The 19,852-nt window shown below is 42.7% G+C and overlaps 1 pseudogene; it reads right to left on the bottom strand.

Annotated features, from left to right (window-relative positions):
- Positions 1-945: 945 nt before the first annotated feature.
- On the bottom strand, positions 946-7,370 carry LOC123816146 (annotated as a pseudogene).
- Positions 7,371-19,852: the final 12,482 nt, after the last annotated feature.

Below are 19,852 nucleotides of genomic sequence, written 5' to 3'. Positions count from 1 at the left end.
AATACTTGAAGTTCAAACAGACACAGCTGTCAGCATAGGGAATGAGCCTCCAGCAACAGGGTGCAGATCAGTCACAGGCAGAAATGCAGGAAAGACAAGAACCAAAAGGAGACAAGGCAGCTGCTTCTCAGTCCCATGGGAGCAGGATCTCGATGGGTGACAGCTGGCATGGGTGGCTTGCTCAAGGGCCTGATGGAAGGCAGGCTGGGTAAAAACAGGAAGAGAAGTGACAGATCCCAGGAAGAAGAATGTTTGTGTCAGTGCTCAAGCCCTGGAGGAGAGAGCAGAAAGAGTCATAAGCCACACCACCCCTGAATAAATTCAGCCCCTGCCCACCCTGGGGCCTGTCTGCAGGATCAGGACTCAAAGGTTAATCTTGTATCAACACCTGCTCCCCTGGCAATGAGTAAACACCACACTCTGCTAAAGTGAGCACAGACCTCAGCTTGAAGGGGTATAACAAAATGCTTTGGTGAAGCATAGTCCAGCGACTAAAAGAATGGTAAGAACTGTAATTCCCTGTCATCTCAAGTTCAGCAACTTCAGCAGCATTTTCTGTAATTTGGACTCTGGGGCACATCCAAACCTCACTGAATGGCTGAGGCCAAAGTTTGGGTCTTAGTCTGGGAAGTGATCTCTGAAGTTTCCTGCAGAGACTATGCAAAGTGATCCAGAATTTTCTCTGGCCCCAACTCACATTAGAATGAATGCAGCATGAAGCCAGAACAACCTAACAGAAGCATGTCAAAACAAATCCACTCATCCCCTTTTACTATCTTATGTGAGTCATAGTTCTGGGCAAGAAGAATGGGAATATTACCTGTGAGTGGAGTCTCAGGGGTTCTATCATCAGGAAGAATGAAAAGAGAAAGGAAAAAAGCTCATAGATCTGAGTAGAGGGAAAATTGTATCTGTTTCTCCTTATCTCACCCTCCAAAAGGAAATTCACGAACTCCAGATGTTCTCCCCTGCACTACAACCCAGGCTCAATAAGACTTCAACTGTCATACAGTGAGAGCACCCCAAAGTCACTGAGCCAGTCACTGAAGGAAGATGAAGAGAGACTGTAGTGCACTGTTGGTGGGACTGCAGACTGGTGCAGCCACTGTGGAAACCAGTATGGAATTCCCTAAGAAAACTGAAAATGAAACTGACTTTTGACCTGGCAATTTGACTGCTGGGATTATATCCTAAGGATCCTGAAACACCAATTCAAAAGAACCTATGTACCTCAATGTTCATAGCAGCACAATTTACAATAGCCAAGTGCTGGAAGCAACGTAAGTGTCCATCAGTAAACAAGTGGATAAAAAACTGTGGTACATTTACACGATGGAATACTATGCAGCAGAAAGGAAAAAATGAACTCGTACCCTTCACAACAGCATGGATGGAACTGGAGAGCATTATGCTAAGTGAAATAAGCCAGGTGGTAAAAGACAAATACCATATGATCTCACCTATAAGTGGAACCTAATCAGCAAAACAAAGACAGAGACATTGAAATAAAGAACAAACAGACAATAACCAGAGGGGAGGGGGGAAAGGGGAAATGATGGAAAGATGGGGAAGGGTCATTGAGAAACATGTATAAAAGACCCATGGACAAAGCCAAAGAGGGGGTAGGATTGAAGGTGGGTGATGGGGGTGGGTAGTATGAGAGTGAGTGGTAGGGGGAAAATGGGGACAACTGTAGTTGAACAACAATAAAAAATTATATAATAAAATATTGAAGAGTTGAAAAAAAAAAAGAAACCTACACCACTCACCTCTGTGATGAAGCAAACTTGATCTAGGACAAGAAGGTCTAGTCTCCCTAATTTCTGCAACCTTCCTCCATCCTCATCTCAGCTTCCCTTCCTCTTGGTGTGAGGTAGGAAAAGTCACAACAGACTGCTACTGTCCCAGGCCCAGTCTTCCCCCATTTTCTCCCAACATGCCTTACCCTTCTTCTTCCAAATGGGGGTGATAAGGCCCAAATCAAGAAAGACCAGCCCCAGCACAAAACCCCGAATTCCACTCAGTATCTTGCTCTGGGCAGATTCAGGCTGTGCCCCTGGGAAGTAAAAGCCTGCAGGTCAGTGTCTGTCCCCACACTCCACAGTGTCCTCACCAGGAAGCCTGGATTCTACTCCAGGACACAAGACTCAGAGGAGCTCTGAAAGCAAATAGAGGAGGGTCAAAGGCATGCATAGACCCCAAGATGGCAGTGTAGATGCAAGGGAGGTGGCAGCTCCTCAGGAAGTATGTCCATCTATATCCCCATAGACCTTCTCCAAGACACCAGCCTTAATGTCGAAGCCCAGAACTCCAACACTGAGGAGACACACTGCCAAGGCTGAACTGCAGCCCAGGGAGTCAGTTTATGTAAAGGGACTGCCATAATGTCTTGGGAGAAGATAAAATCAGTGTTCAACATATGTGCCTTTTAGCTTGAGATAATGGGATCTCAGTCTTCCATAATCCCAGAAATTTGATCAGGGAGTTATGTAGGGGAGAAGGTATGAGACATGCCTGACACAGCAGAGATAAGGAAGGACCTCACCCCACCAGACCAGGGTCCTCCCTGCCCTGTGTGTTTTCTGAGTTCATGGTGCCCATGAAGTGCCCCTTACGCCACTCCACTGTGATGGGGCTCTGCAGGCTGGGGTGCTCCGCGTGGCAGGTGTAGATATCTCCTCGCTGTGGGATTGTTTCTAGTATCACAAGAATCCAGTAGTTCCAGTCCCCATTCCTAATACAACCCTAGCTGTCTCCTCCTGTTCATTCCAGAACCATGTGACTTTAACTTGGCAAGGATAGAAATTTGTCACCGAGCAGACCAGCAGGTTATGGTGGTCTAGGACCTCTGTCCTGGCTGGGGAGATGGTCACTGTAGGCTGCAGTGGGAGGAATAACAGACCCAGAAGGTTAGAGGGTGAAGCAGCAAAGAACTTCTCACCATGGGCTCAAGTGCCTCCTTTTGTACTAAAGTAGAAGGATAACAGGTTTTAAATAGTCTTTTATTAGAAACCCAGCTCTGGTTTTACTCAGCTGACTTGTTAGCCAGCTCTTTAGGGAAATTATACCTTTACTTAGATTTTACTTAGTTATTAAACAAGATAATTTATGTGAAAACTCTTTGCAACATGGACTGATAATGTTTTAAATGTGCATGTATATACATATATGTGCATATATACACATATGTGCACACAGCTGGGGGGCCAGGTCTGACCCACAGGCAGGGAACACAAGTAGATGTAGCAGGAGCTATAGGTGTCCATCAACATGAGGGGCTCCCAGCCAGCCAGATAAGGCTGGGTCCTGTGACCTTTGAAGGACTGAAGTTCAGAGCAGTGACATGCCAGCCACTGCCCCAAATGCAGAGTTCACTCTGCCTAGATTTCAGTCTCCCTTACCAGCCAGGCCTCTCCCTTTAGAAGATGAAACCCCTTCCAGGTCAACCAAGCTGATCCCTTCCCCAGACCCTCCCCACTAGGATCTGGGCGAAGAAGCTCTGGCCCATCCCCTCTCACCTCTCCGCTGAACAGTGAAGTGAACAGTCTCTTTGAAACTATGTCTGTACAGGGTGTCCACCTGTACCAGATACTCCGCCTGGAGATTCTTCTGGCTGTTTCAACTCTGCTCACTCGACCACCCCAACTGTGACAGCCACAAACACCCCCATGTCGCTGTCAAAGCGCACTATCTCCACCTCGTTGTAGATTTGTCTTGCCACAAGCCGCACACGCTGGATCCTGCTAGTGAAGTAACTCATGTCCTTAAACTGGTACACGAAGACCTCTGTGGGGAACCGCCGCCTGGCTCACAACCAACCGCTTCGAGTGGGGACGGAGGGGAAGGGAAGGAAGACAACAGCACAGCCAATAGAGCAAACAAAACCTGCTCTCAACCCTCAGAATTTTATCCCCAGGAAGAATTTAGATGACTTCTCTGCCTCAGATTCTGAACACTATAAAAGAAAATTGAATGTAAAGCAAGAAAAATAACGGGGCAATTAATGACAGGTAATGAAGAAATGAAACTGTCAGTTGTTTGCATATGAGAAATCTGTGAATAAAGAAATCCTAATAGTCTACTGCTAAATGATTTCAAGCAATAGTTTATCAAGTAGCTGAATACAAGATCCATTTTAAAACATTGTATAGACCAAGAACAAATTTTCAATTATCACCACACTGAAAAGAACATTACCTAGGAATAAAACCTACAAAAGATATACAAGATTTCTTGAAGGAAATAAAATTGTATGAAATATATTAAATGATTCCTAAATAAATTTAAAAATACATTTTCTGCATGGATTGGAAGACTCATATTCTGAACATGACAGTTATCCCAAGTGAATTTATGGATTTTATGCATTTCAATTAAAATTCCTAGAATTTTTTTATTGCTTAAAACTTCATAAGCTGATTCTAAAATTTAATAAAAGGAGCAAAGATTAGCCAAACTACTATTGAAGAAGTAAATATCATAAAAAATTCTGTTCTACTAAATATCAAAATATCAAATAAAACCATGGTAATTACATACTGTGTTACTGATACAGGCATAGGAAAATAGGCAGATGGCACAATATGTCCCAAAATAAGTTCCATGCATATACTCACACTGAATGTATGACCAAGGTGGCATAGTCAGTGGGGAGACAGTGTTTTTGTTACTAAGTGGTGTTCCCATGGTGGGGAAGAGAGATAGGGGGGCATATGCCTCAAACAGTTTACAAACTAAACCTAGATGAGTTAAAGACCTGCAAATGAAATTCAATAGTACAAAGTCATCTTCATGACTTTGAAGTTGTAAAGTGTTTCTTAAACAAATCATTTAAAAAACTAACCTTACAGACAAAATCTTGATAAATTCAACTTCACTAAGTACACAAAATACAATACACAAAATACAATACACAAAATTCACACAAAATACAAACAAGTATCTGCAAAGCACCTACTGACAATGGGCTTGATTTACAACATATTTTTATATCTTTTTAAAAAAAATAAGATAGATAATATAATAGAAAAAATAAGAAAATATCTAAATAGAGACTTCAAAAAGAGTAAAACCAATGGACAATAAACATGCAGAATGGCTCGTCCTTATTAGTAATCAGAGAAATGCAAGTTAAAAACATGGTGAAACAGCACTGCACACCCACAAGACAGGGAAACACAAGGAAGTGTAAACGTCCAAGAGCTGCCAACAACTGGGCTCTCTTGTAAACCACTGTGCAAGTGGCAGAGACAAACAATGTGCATGGCAGTCAGACACTCCCTTGTAGAGCTGAAGATAAGCAGACTGTCATGACCCACCGATTCCAATCTAAGTATACACTCCAGTCTAAGAAAGTCAGGCTCGTGTACTCCAGGACACATGGAAAAATAGAAGCAACCCCAAAGTGCATCCGCACTAGAGTGGTGAGTACAGTGTTACACCCTCATCAAGCGGAACCTAGTCCGTGACAATGAAAATGGACGGACAGCTACCTGAGAGGTCTGGACAGATCTCCACAGACATAGGACTGGACAAAAGAAGCAAGATGAAATATTTATGGAACATGTAAGGGTAAATACTAATATATATTGTTTAAGGATACATTCATGTATGTTAAATACATAACAAAAAGTAATAATATTAAGGTTACAAGGGTCACAATAGTGCTGACTTCTGGGAAGTAAAAGTGGGTGTAATTGAGAAGAGGCACATGGTACTCTTATGGGGTACTAGTGATATTCAGTCCTTTTTTACCTGATTATTATTTATTTGGATACTTCTTTATAACTTTAGTTAAATTTTTTTATATATACTTGATATAATACCTGTATTATGTTATATTTCAGAGTAATTAATTTTAGAAACTGGAATAATAATACCCTAGAGTCATCCATGTGTGTGTGTGTGAGTGTGTGTGTTAGACAGATTTAGTGAGGTGGTTTGTATAATGCTATCACCACAGAACTGGGGAATCAGTGGATGCCAAATAAATATTAATTTTTCTTGTTTTCCATCATTCTCATAGCTCTATTCACCATCGATACTGACTCAGGGTTGTACATCAATTCAAACTTAGTGACAGTTGCTGCGTGTCCTCAGGCCATGAGGGTTCTCATCTGAGACTCCACAACATTACCTCCGTGACCCCGCTGCTTGCACTCAGGAGAGGACGGTGCTCAGCAGACAGTGAGCTGCAGAGACTGGCTGCTTGAGTTTCTGCAGCCCTGAGTCCCACAGTACATGAACCCCGCTTGTCCAGAAAGTCCCTCGGTGGCAAATCCTTTTAACTTACTTTGAGGTTTCTTAATGCATCTCAAGTGGTCTCATGCATTTTTCCCCTTTACTTATTTATTTACTAAAGTATAGTTTGAATATAATATTCTGTTAGTTTCAGGTGTACAACAGTGATTTGACATTTATACATCATACAATGTGAACACCACACCACACTAAGCCTAGTAGCCATCTGCCACGGTGCAAAGTGCATTGTTGCTGTTTTTGGCAACACGAATGGACATAGAGGGTATTATGCTCAGTGAAATAAGTCAGACAGAGAAAGACAAAAACCACATGATTTCACTTACATGTAGAATTTTTTTAAAAAATCAAAACAAGCCCTGGCTGGCATAGCTCAGTGGATTGAGCGTGGGCTGAGAACCAAAGTGTCGAAGGTCGACTCCCAGTCAGGGCACATGCCTGGGTTGCAGGCCACGGCCCCCAGCAACCACACATTGATGTTTCTCTGTCTCTCTCTTTCTCCCTCCCTTCCCTCTCTAAAAAATAAATAAATAAATAAATAAATAAAATAAAGTAAAATCTTTTTAAAAACAAGTAAATTAATTAAATAAAAACTAGTGAGCAAACAAAATGAAACAAAAACGACTCATAGAAACAAAGAACAAACTGTTGGTTGCCAAAGGGGAGAAGGGGAAAGGATGGATGAAAAGGAAAACATGAAGGGGAACATAGTCAATGATTGTATGGTAACTTTGTCTTGCATTTGGTATAAAAACGTACTTTCTCTTTTTCTGCCAACTCTGAAATCCCAAGATCTTTTCCCTGAGAGAAACTATCTTCCCTTCAACTGCAGAGGTTGAAAAAAGGAATGTAACAAAATTCTTTTTCCTAAGAAGGAGGAATCTGGGCTGTCAATAGGAGGCCTTCCAGATTCTACCTGACATTTGGTCAGAATGCAACACACCTAACCCTAAGCCCCAGTGCCCCCAAGAAATGAAATCCAGATCTGGGGTCTCTGGAGAGCAGCTGTCCAGAGCACCGCTGTGGTGAGCCACGGGAGTCCTCAGCACCGTGAGAATAACCATCACAATTCTGGCTACCATCCTAGGGCTCTAGGGGGTTGTCAGGGTCATCTTTCCACACTTGAAACAGAAACAATTTCACAGAAACATTGGCAGACAGCTCAGCTGCCACCAGTTCACCTGATGTTTCACTTTGCAGAAAATGAAAATTAGAAAGCCTTCTATGAATTTGGGGATTGGACAGTTTTTAGGGGAAGAGCCAATCAACCCAATAATGTAAGTTCTCACTTGTCTCTGGGTAAACACTTTGGATGAAAGCTCTCAATGCAAACATTCATTCCTGGACCACCTTCTTGGTGCCAGCACTAGGTCATCACCAAATATCACTGAACTTTGTGAGGTACTGAAAACACGTTTGGAAGTTTCAGGAACCAAGAGAAGAATGAGATTTGGAATACTTCTTCCTGGGACATTTATTTAATTTCTCTGATTTTATATTTGGAGTTTAACAGTAAGAAAATAGGAAGAAATGAAATGTTATTCTCTGGAAGAGAAAATCATTAAAACCTGTTTATTTTCTTCCTTGACTTAGCACTGAGACACCGTGGGATATGGTATAAGATGGTGATGATGGATGGATAGATGATAGATAACAGGCAGACTCGGGGAGGGCGAGGGGAGGAGAGCTTGTGTGTGTCGCCCGTCTGTTTCTCCATCACCTCTGCACAGAAGCAGCGTGAGAGACTCGTTGTGCATCAACAGCCGCAGCTCATACAGCAGGCCCAGCTCGGTGCGGCACTCGCCGAGGAGGGCAGCCTTCCTGCAAAGCGGTGAGTGTGGAACAAAGGGTGAGGGTCTGGGAAAAGTCTGAAATATCTCACTGCATGTTATGGACTCACTGGAGAAGTGAGAAATTTCTAAGGCCAGGGGTCAACCGCAGAAGGAAAGGCACCTGCGTGGAGAGTCTGCACTCCAGGGCTGGGACCTCATGTCCTCATTGCTCCCCCCTTCACAAGCCACACTGAGCAGGTGGCCCTGTCACTGCAGATGTCTGGTTTACTCTGGTACCAAGAAGAGAGGATTCGGGCACAGATATTTGAAAGTTGTCTGGAAACACCCACAGAACTTCTGGGGACCTTCAGCCTGAGGAGTCGTGATCTCAGGCTGGGGAGAGGGCCACGTCTCTGGTTGATGGGAAGTTGAAGGCTGGCCTCACTCAGTTCAGGCCATCGGCTGGCAAGATGGCTTCCCTGCACCAGCATGCTCTGCGTCAGGCCATCCACTGAGCACCGGGGGTGGGGCCTCTCCCCTCGTAGCACAGCGGTCAGTTAGGTTGGGAGACCTGTGTGGCTGCTCCGTACACAGCCCCGTGGTTGGAGAACAATCAGCAAGTGGTGGCTGCAAATATGAGCCCCTAATTAAAAACTATAGATATAAAGTCAGAGTTGCAGAACTGCCAAAACTGGTTTGTGCCCAAGTTGTAATTTTGCATGAAGAAACTTACAGAATATTCTAAGGCCAATAAGGGCAGGAATTTTAATACGTCCCCCAAGAAACACCAGATAGTGACTGTGTGTGTCTATCTATGCATATGTATGAATTTATATACGTGTGTGCCTGTACATTCATATTCAGGTGAGAGGTGCTAACAAACTGTTCTCCAGGGGAAGAAATATTGTAGCAAAAATAAAGAAAATAATATATCATTTAGATACTGCTAACAAAAAGAAAATCTTTCCAGTTCTCTTGCAACTAAACTGCTTTAAGAGGGCATGAAGACTTTCATACAATAATTAAGACTAAAAGACGCAAAATCTCAAAATAGAAACATTGTTGGTATTATACAAATTAGCAAAAGGAACACAAACTGAAGATAAAACACCTGAGTCCTAGAAGTGGCCTGACCACTAGCTGGCTGTGTGACCCTGGATAAACAATGTAGAACAGTACAGCCTAGATTTTTCTACTTCATTCTTTCATTAAACAAATATTTATGGAGCAGCACTATTCTAGGCCCTGGGAATACAGCAGTGAAAAAAATAGGCAGCATTTGGGCCCTTCAGGGCTCAGTTCGAGGACCACATTATGCTCCACAGCATACATGGACTGACCTCGGTTCTCTCTCTTGTCCCTTGCAGGCCTTCCACCTGAGACTGGAGCCCACGGTCATCTCATGGTGACTGGGGAGCTGGCCGGTGCCCTGGGGTCACAGGAGAGCCAGTTCACCAAATGGACTTAGTTCTTGTAACTCTTAAGTTTTAATTAACCAGATTTTGTTTGTATGCATAAGACCATTTTGTAGATTATTAAATTAAATTTGTCTTTGAGCCAGGTTCCTATCACTGGAGACTTTGGTGATAAAAGTCAAGCAAGGTGATTAAGAACAGCAGCCGAAGATGGATGGACCTACGGTGAATTTTGCTAAGTGAGCTAAGTCAGACAGAGAAAGATAAATACAGTGATTTCACTTATGTGGAATCTAAAGAACAAAATAAAGGAACAAACAAAACAGACTTACAGGCACAGAACAGACTGATGGCTGCCAGAGGGGAAGGGGGGGTTAGGGGGCTGGCTGAAATAGGTGAGGGGGTTGAGAAGTACAGATCGGTAGTCACAAAACAGTCCCAGGGATATAAAGCACAGCATAGGGAATACAGTCAATGATGCTGTAACAACTGTGTATGATGTCAGCTGGGTATAAGGGGAACCACTTTGTAATGTACATGATTGTAAAATCACTATGCTGTACACCTGAAACTCATACAAAATAATATTGAGTGTAAAATGTAGTTGAAAAAAGTTATAATGATTTCTTAAACAAAAATTTAAAAAACAGCAGCGGGGTGGGGCGGGAGACATTCAGAGAAAATGCCCAGCAGTGAGGACACGGCAGCAGGAGGCTTCCCACCAGCTGGGCAGCTTCCCACCAAGACTTCTCCCTTCCCTGAATTTCCACACCCCTACCGCTGCTCTCAGAGCCTCCCACATCCTCTGTACGGTGAGAAAGGAAAGAGACAGGAAAGCCAATGGGAAAAGCGCCTTATAAACCGAGGGTTTCCACGGGGATTCCCTCCACGGAGGAAGGCAAAACTCAACTTAAATTTTGGTCTCTGTCGCCCTCTGGCGGTTGAAGTGATACATCACATCCTCGAAGCATTGTTGCAGGAGAGAATGGGGCTCAAGTGTAAGATTATTTCTGAACTTTTCTCAGCTAGAATTTTTTTGATGGTTAATCTGACATCATGAGGGTGTCTCTCTCTTTGACATGAGATCCCATCCTATTTCAGCTTATACCTGGCTTATGAAGGGTGTGGGTTTATTAAATGAGATCTTTCTGTCCCTAAAACCCCACCCACAGAGGACCTGTGACTGCCTCTCCATCTCGCGGCACACCCTGCGCCCCAGCCCTAAGAGGTGCAGGGAATAAATACATATACATACTTTTCCTCCCACCTTCTAAGTTCTAGGCTGGGCTAGTAATCAAATTACTAGGGACAGATTAACAGGAGAAAAATCAAGTTTTAATACATGCACATGGGAAATTCACATAAGCACAAAAATTCCAAAGACAGTGAGGCAACACTGGGTATATAAGACATTTTTGGACACAGGAGGAATGGGGACAGGGCGCTAGAGTTCCAAAGTGAGAACAGGAGGTTTACAGGCAGGTGAGGAAGAGCAGAACACACGTGGCAGGCAGATTCCTCAGGCGACTCGGAAACCATGGGACCCGGGTATCTAGCTACCAGGCCTGCAGTCTTCCTCACTGAAGCTAGGGTGAAGGTCCTTAGGTGATCGAGCCAAGGCTCCCTTCCCAAAGCAGGTTTTTCTGTCTGAATCTCTTGGGCAGGAAAGTGGGGTGGGTCAAAGGCTCCCTCTGAGTCTTGTTTCTTAATAAACATCTTAAAATCAATATCCTAAAAAAAAGTTTCAAGGTGGCAAAACTTTGGGCTGTTTCACAGGCCACTGCACCTCCTTGGTACAATAATGAAAAAAAAATCTTCCTGATGGAGCAAGGTGGCAGAAACACAGCATCTGGTCAAATTCTGGGGACAATCTTTGCTTCCAGGGGCACTCCATAGACTCTTAGTCTCTTAGCAATCACGTAGGCTCAAGCAATCAACATGAAAAATATGCTGGAGGGAGCCTGGAAACCTTCTCACTGACAACCCATCAAAAGCTGTGCCTCCAAATTCAGGACAAAACTCAAAGCAGCAGAGACAAGTGAGGCTGGTATGATCAACGCTGCTGCTCACCACCCAAATCAGAACGCAAGAGACACGGAGACACCCTGAGCTTGAGAACCACAAAAATTAAAATCTGCACCAGAGCAAGGGAGAGGGCAGGTTGGGGAGCAAGGTGATGCATTGCCACAGGTGGAGGAGGCTCAAAAATGTGCCCATCTGTGTTTCCTTGCCCTGGGAATGTGATGTGGCAGCAGGCAAGGACAGGAGAGACTGTTTTGTTGTGGAAGTTGGTAATGGGGCAGGAGCAATGAAGTAGAGTCACTCATCATTAAACTCCAGTGTGAGGAACAGTCAGCAGAGCTCTGGAGACATATAAAAAATAAATAAAATGTGGTACCCTCTTTATCATCTAGAAAACATAAACAAGGGGGCGCAGGTGAGATAAGTCTAAAATACACTGGAGTCACAAAGGATTAGGAAAACTTTCTATGGGACAGACATCCCAGCTGACCCAGAAGATCATGAAGAATGGCTGCCAAGTCTAATGACGCTGGAGGGGTGTGGAGACAGGGAAAGACGCCGGGTTTTGAGAGAGGTGATATACTTGGGACTGGTAAGTAGGAGGGTGCAGATGAAGCTAACAGGTTAGGGACAGATGTCTCATTATCAGGCTAAGGAATGTCACTTTATTCTGCAGACAGCCAGGGCCTTTATGCAGGCTGATGATAAGGAAAGCACTGGATTGGCCAAAACATTCATTCAGTTTTTCCCATAAGATGATGGCTCTAGCAATGCTTAGCCTTTAACTTCATTAAAAAAATTTTTTCTTCAGATTGTGTTGTGACAGCTGCCATATCAGCATGCGTTTTTTTAAAAAACATCAAAATTGGTGATTTTTTGTGTAGCCATTTTAATTTTGAAGATGGAAGAAAATACACATTTTCAGCATATTATGCTTTACTATTCCAAGAAGATAAGAACACAACTGAAACAAAAAAAAAAAGAGCTGTGCAGTGTATGGAGAAGGTGCTGTGACTGATCGAACATGTCAAAAGTGGTTTGTGAAGTTTCGTGCTGGAGATTTCTCACTGGATGATGTTCCACAGTTGGGTAGACCAGCTGAAGTCAGTAGCAATCACATCGAGATATTAGTTGAGAACAATCAACATTATTCCATGTGGGAGATAACTGACATACTGGAAATATCCAAATCACGTGTTGAAAATCATTTGCACCAGCTTGGTTATGCTAGTCACTTTGATGTTTGGGTTCCACATTTAAGTTAAATGTAAAAATCCTTCTTGATCATATTTCCACATGCAATTATCTACTTAAATGTAACAAAAACATGCCATTTTTAAAAGAAATTGTGATAGGCAATGAAAAGTAGATACTTTAATGTGGAATGGAGGACATCGTGGGGCAAGCGAGATGAACCACCACCAACCTCACTGAAGGCTGGTCTTCATCCAAAGAAGGTGTTGATGTATATGTGGTGCAACTGGAAGGAGGTCCTCTATTATGAGCTCCCTCCAGAAAACCAAACGAGTAATATCAACAAGTACAACTCCTAATTATACCAACTGAAAGCTCCACTTGACAAAAAGCATCTGGAATTAGTCAACAGAAAACGCATAATCTTCCATCAGGATAACATAAAACTGCATGTTTCTTTGATGTCCAGGCAAAAACTAACAGCTTGGCTGGGAAGCTCTGATTCATCCTCCATATTGACCAGACATTTCACCTTTGGGTTTCCATTTATTCAGGTCTTTAAAAAAAATTCTCTTAATGGAAAAATTTCGATTTCCTGGAAGACTACAAAAGACATGTGGAAGAGTTCTTTGCTCAAAAGGATAAAAAGTTTTGGGAAGATGGCATTATGAAGTTGCCTGAAAGATGGCAGAAGGTAATGGAACCAAATGGTGAATATGTTGTTCAATAAAGTTATTGGTGAAAATGAAAAATATGTCTTTCGTTTTTCACTTAAAAACCAAACAACACTTTTGGCCAGCCCAGTGCCAAGAATAGTTTCATGTTCCAGGAAGAATACTCCAGCAGGGAGGTGGGCTAGAGGGACATAAAACTGGAGGCAGAGAGAGCAGTGAGATGGCTGTTAGGGCAACACAGGCCAGGCGTGATGGGGCCGGAACTAAAGTAGGGGGCGGGCAAGTTTCCAGGAGATGTGAGGAACTGGTGCCGCCTGCTGTGCCTCCATCAGTTGTATGTGGGAGGGGAGAGGGTAAGAGCAGGACATGCTTGGGAGAGCAGAGGGAGGGCTCCAACCACTGAGGACAGCAGGACAGATGGAGATTTAAGGAGAAAGGGGACATTCTCCATTTGGATATTTTTCATGCACTGTGGGTCATTCAGATGGTTGGCAGAATAACTCCCACCCCTGGCCCCTGCCATCCAAACCCCCACAGCTTGTGGTTACCTTACGTGGCAAATGAACTTTGTATGTGTGATTAAGCATACTGACATGGGAGAGAATCCTGGATTATCCAATTGGGCCAAATATAATCACAGGAGTCCTTATAAGTGAAAGAGGGAGGCAGGAGAGTCAATGAAGGAGATGTGATGATGGAAGCAGAGGTCAGAGTAAAGTTATTTCTGGGAGGAGCCACAAGCCAAGGCTGGTATGTGGCTTCTGGAAGCTGAAAAAGGCAGGAAATAGATTTTCCTCCAGAGCCTCCAGAAGGAACACAGACCTGCGGACACTTTGGTCCCATATACCTACTTCAGGATTATAACCTCCAGGACTATCAAATAATACATTTGTGTTTTTTAGGGAACTAAATTTGTGGTAATTTGTTACAGCAGAAATAGGAAACTTGTACATCTTGTAACTGAGATGCAATATAGCTCAGAACTCGGGCTCTGGGATCAAAAGGATTTGAGTTCTTTTTTTTTAAGATTTTATTTATTTTTAGAGAGGGAGGGGAGGAAGAGAGAGAGAGAGAGAGAGAGAGAGAGAGAGAGAGAGAGAGAGAGAAACATCAATGTGTGGTTGCTGGGGGTTATGGCCTGCAACCCAGGCATGTACCCTGGCTGGGAATCGAGGATTTGAGTTCTTATTATAACTCTGTCACTTCCCACCCATGTGACTCTGGGTGTAGTTCACCAACCCCTCTCAGCTTCTGTTTCCTAACATGTAAAATGGGGCCCTCTAATAGAGTTTGTGTCTGGAAAGAGAAAATGGGAGGCAGCAAGGTCCGCTGTTCTTCATAACAAGCCACATAGAAATACTGGCATTGCAAACTATGTCCATATATGTTTAAAAAGTAAAATAACTCTAAAATATTAAAATACTCAGGGAAATAAAATCTTTTATTTCTATTTTCTGAGATGAAAATTTTTATACACTTCATTTTTTAATGAAGAAAAAATACCCTTCAGAAAAAAGTAATTACCATACTTCTGAAATTTATAGAAAGTTGCACACAGTTAATATTAAATTTATCAGAATATATATCTTAGATCAGAATTTGTTTAATAGATATTTAATTAACAACATTAAGCTAAAATGTTAAAAATATTATGCTAAATTACCACTGCTATCGTCCAACTTAAAGGGCTTAGGAGACTGTCAGCAGAGGAATAGAGCTTGCCCTTCTTGCACAACAGGAAATGTGAAACATACTAGAAGATTCTGGGTGTTCATTACACTGTTAAGTCAAAACAGTTCTGATGTCACTTGATAAACAGAATATACTAAGAAATGGACAAAAGTGAATCACTTCACTGGACAGTGAGCTACACAAACAAATAAGGCAGTTCTGAGAGCAAAAAGAACTTTCCAAGATTAGAAATAAACTCTGATAGATGATTTGAGATACAGAATATTTGGAAATAAGTCAGAATTCTGTGTGTGAATTATTCCTAAAATATAAATAATTATGACTTTCGAATGCTTTATTAATGGAGGTTACATCAACCTAAATAATCTTGAATGTAGTCTTGGCCCTCAAATGACACGAGGACTTGTCTAAGAGGAAATACATAACACAACAGGCTATTGAAGAACAGAAGCTACAGCACATGAGGAGGTGCTTCCCTGGTAACAGCAAATGCATAGTAACTGTGAGTCCAAGCACACATGCCACTCGTTTAGGAAAAAAAGATAGTAGGAGTATGAAAAGGAATCAAATTCAAGTGCAGTCTCATAACAAAACTAAACTGTATGGCCAGTCAAGATGGAGCCATAGGTAGACACATTTTGCCTCCTTGAGCAACAACAAAGGGAATTATAACTAAACCTCAAAGCAAATAACACCCAGACTGTCAGAAAATCAAGTTGTATGGAAGTCCAACAACAAAGGATTTAAAGTAGCCACATTCATCCAGGCAGGTAGATGGGGCAGAGTTATGGAGATGGGCAGAGATATGAGGAGATATGGTATGGCATGGAGGCAGCAGCAGTGGTGGAATGCGGGTCCCACACTCATGTGTGGTGGATAAAAATCAGCAGGGATACCTCACAAGCAAGCAATTCCAGCCTCAGGCCAGAACACAGAGCCCAGGGTTCCAGCACCAAGAAGATAAATCCCTATAACTTCTGGCTGTAAAAACCAGTAGGGGTTGGGGTGGCAGAATAAACTGCCAGATTTTCAGGAAACTCTGCTTAAAGGACCTGCACAGTCTTAGAATGTACACAAACCCACCCACTCTGGGATTGATGGGGAGTGGGTGAAGTGACTAGAAACAGGGCAAGTGCCAGGCACACCTCCAGAAGCCAGACAGCAGTACTGTCCCCTCTCTGAGCCCTCGCCCCACAAAGAGCCACAAAGTGGTGAACCACACTGCCCCACCCTGATGATTACCTAAGGCTCTGCCCCACATTGTTACAGATGCCTTTTCTATAGTAGGACACGCTACAAAGACAGGGAGTCAATGCAGCTCTACCTAGTACACAGAAACAAACACAGGGAGGCTGCCAAATTGAGGAGACAAAGAAACATGGCCCAAATGAAAGAACAGAACAAAACTCCAGAAGATAACTATATGAAATGGAGATAAACAATCTATCAGATGCAGAGTTTAAAACACTGGTGATCAGGATACTCAAAGAACTCATTGCATGCAGCAACAACATAAAGGAAGAAATGAAGGTCACACTAAGTGCAATAAAGAAAAATATACAGGGAACCAACAGTAGAAGGAAGGAAGATGGGATTCAAATCAATAATTTGGAACATAAGGAAGAAGTAAGCATTTAACCAGGACAGAAAGAAGAAGTAAGAATTTTTTAAAATGAGGATAATATAAGAAGTCTCTGGGTCATCTCCAAATGTGCCAACACCCGAATCATAGGGATGCCCAAAGGAGAAGAGGAAGAGCAAGAAATTGAAAACTTATTTGAAAAAATAATGAAAGAAAACTTCCTTTATTTGGTGAGGGAAATAGACATACAAGTCCAGGAAGCATAGAGAGTCCCAAACAAATTGGACACAAAAAGGACCACACCAAGACACATCATAATTAAAATGTCAAAGGTTAAAGACAAAGAGAGAATCTTAAAAGCAGCAAGAGAAAAGCAGAGGAGGGTCCTTTGTAGGGTCCTTTCCCTGCAAAGGAGTTCCCATAAGGCTGTCAGCTGATTTCTCAAAACAAATTTTGTAGGCTAGAAGGAACTGGCAAGAAATATTCAAAATGATGAAAAGCAAGGACCTACACCCTAAATTATTTTAACCAGCAAAGCTATCACTTAAAATGGAAGGGCAAATAAAGTACTTCCCAGAGAAGGTAAGGCTAAAGGAATTCATCATCACCAAGCCATTATTACATGAAGTGTTAAAGGGGCTTATTTAATAAAAAGAAAATAAAAACTATGAACATTAAAATAGCAACAAATTCACAACTATCAACAATGGAATCTTAAAAAACAAAAACAAAAAACTGAGCAAGCAACCAGAAAAGGAACAGAACCATGGATATGGAGATCATTTGGAGGGTTATCATCTGGGAGGGGGACAGGGGAGAATTTGGGGAAATGTACAGGGATTAAGAAGCATAATTGTCCCCTGCTGGTGTAGCTCAGTGGATTGAATGCAGGCCTGCAAACCAAAGGGTTGCTGGTTCAACTCTCAGTCAGGGCACATGCCTGGATTGCAGGCCAGGCCCCCAGTAGAGGGCATATGAGAAGCAACCACACATTGATGTTTCTCTCCCTCTTTCTCCCTCCCTTCCTCTCTCTCTAAAAATAAATAAATATAATTATTTTTAAAAAAGAAGCAGGACTTCCAGCCAAGATGGAGGCATAGGTAGACATACTGTGCCTCCTCGCACAACCAAAAGAAGGACAACAACAATTTAAAAACAAGAAACAGCCAGAACTGACAGAAAACCGAACTATCTGGAAGTCTGACAACCAAGGAGTTAAAGAAGACACATCCATCCAGGCTGGTAGGTGGGGCAGAGACAGGCAGCCAGGCAGAGAGGACTTGCGGCAAGGCAGGGGGCTGGAAGACCCACATGGGCAAGGTGGCAGCTGGCTGATTCAGAGAGGCGGTGGATTGTGGAGCAGGGAGCACAAGACTCCAGCTGGCCAGCAAGGCAGCTGCAGGCAGACAGGCAAGGCGCAGATTGCAGACTGGGCAGTCCCACATTCGAGTGCAAATAAACCAGGAGAAACAACTGGGGAGCAGGAGGGAGTGTGCAACCTGGGGCCCCAGCTCAGGGAAATAGAGCCTCAAACAACTGATTAAAAACATTTGTAGAGGTTGAGGTGCTGGAAGAAACTCCCACCCTCACAGGAGAGTTCACTGGAGAGACCCACAGGGTCCTAGAACATACACAAACCCACCCACATGGGAATCAGCACCAGAAAAGTCCAATTTGATTGTGGGTAGCAGGGGAAGTGACTGAAATCCAGCAGAGAGTAGAACAAGCACCATTGTTCCAATCAGGACCCCTCCCCCACACAACATCACAAAGCAGCTACGTGGGTTACCCCACCCTGGTGAACACCTAAGGCTCTGCCCCTCACTATGTAACAGGTGTGACAAGATTTTAAAAAATGGCCCAAATGAAAGAACAGATCAAAGCTTCAGAAAAAATACACCTAAGCAATGAAGAGAAAGCCAACCTATCAGATGCACAGTTCAAAGCACTGGTGATCAGGGTGCTCACAAAATTGGTTGAATTTGGTTGCAAATTAGGTGAAAAAAAATGAAGGCTACTCTAAGTGAAATAAAGGAAAATGTACAGAGAACCAATTGTGATGGGAAGGAAACTGGGACTCAAATCAATGGAGTGGACCACAAGGAAGAAAGAAACATCCAACCAGAAAAAAAAATGAAGGAACAAGAATTCAAAAACACAAGGAGAGGTTTAGGAACCTCCAGGACATCTTTAAATGTTCCAACATCTGAATTATAGGGGTACCAGAAGGTGAAGAGGAAGAGCAACAAGTGGAAAACTTATTTGAACAAATAATAAAGGAGAACTTCTCCAATCTGGCAAAGGAAATAGGTTCCCAGAAGTCCAGGAAGCTCAGAGTCCCAGGGAAATTGGACCCAAGAAGGAACACACCAAGGCACATCATAATTACAATAGCCAAGATTAAAAATGAAAGGAGAGAAATCCTAGAAGCAGCAAGAGATAAAGGAGACAGTCACCTACAAAGGAGTTCCCATCAGACTGTCAGCTGATTTCTCAAAAGAGACCTTACAGGCAAGAATGGGGCTGGAAAGGAAGTATTCCAAGAAGTCATGAAAGGCAAGGACCTACATCCAAGATTGCTCTATCTAGCAAAGCTTGCATTTAGAATGGAAGGGCAGATAAAGTGCTTCTCAGATAAGGTCAAGTTAAAGGAGTTCATCCTCACCAAGCCCTTATTATATGAGATGTTAAAGGGACTTATCTAAGAAAAAGAAGATAAAAAATATGAACAATAAAATGACAGCAAACTCACAATCGTTAACAATCACACCTAAAACAAAAACAAAAGCAAACTAAGCAAACAACTAGAACAGGAACAGAACCACAGAAATGGAGATCACATGGAGGGCTATCAACAGGGGAGGGGGAGAGAGGGGGGAAAGGTACAGAAAATAAGTAGCATAGATGGTAGGTAGAAAATAGAAAGGGGGAGGGTAAGAATAGTATAGGAAATGTAGAAGCCAGAGAACTTATTATATGATCCATGGACATGAGCTAAAATGGGAGGAATGTGCAGGTGGGAGGGGAGTGAAGGGGGGAAATGGGACAACTGTAATAGCATAATCAATAAAATATATTTTTAAAAAATAAAAATAATAATAAATTAAAAAGAAGCATAATTGGTAGGTACAAAATAGATTGGGAGATGTTAAGAATAGTATAGGAAATGGAGAAACCAAAGAATGTGTATGCATGACCCGTGGGCATGAACTAAGGGGAGATTGCTGGAGAGAAGGGGGTTAC

This window comes from Phyllostomus hastatus, unplaced genomic scaffold, assembly GCF_019186645.2.
Source record: "Phyllostomus hastatus isolate PE091 unplaced genomic scaffold, TTU_PhHast_1.1 phas_contig_1048, whole genome shotgun sequence".
NCBI classification, from domain to species: Eukaryota; Metazoa; Chordata; class Mammalia; order Chiroptera; family Phyllostomidae; genus Phyllostomus; species Phyllostomus hastatus.
This window is presented reverse-complemented; position numbering and strand designations above follow the sequence as displayed.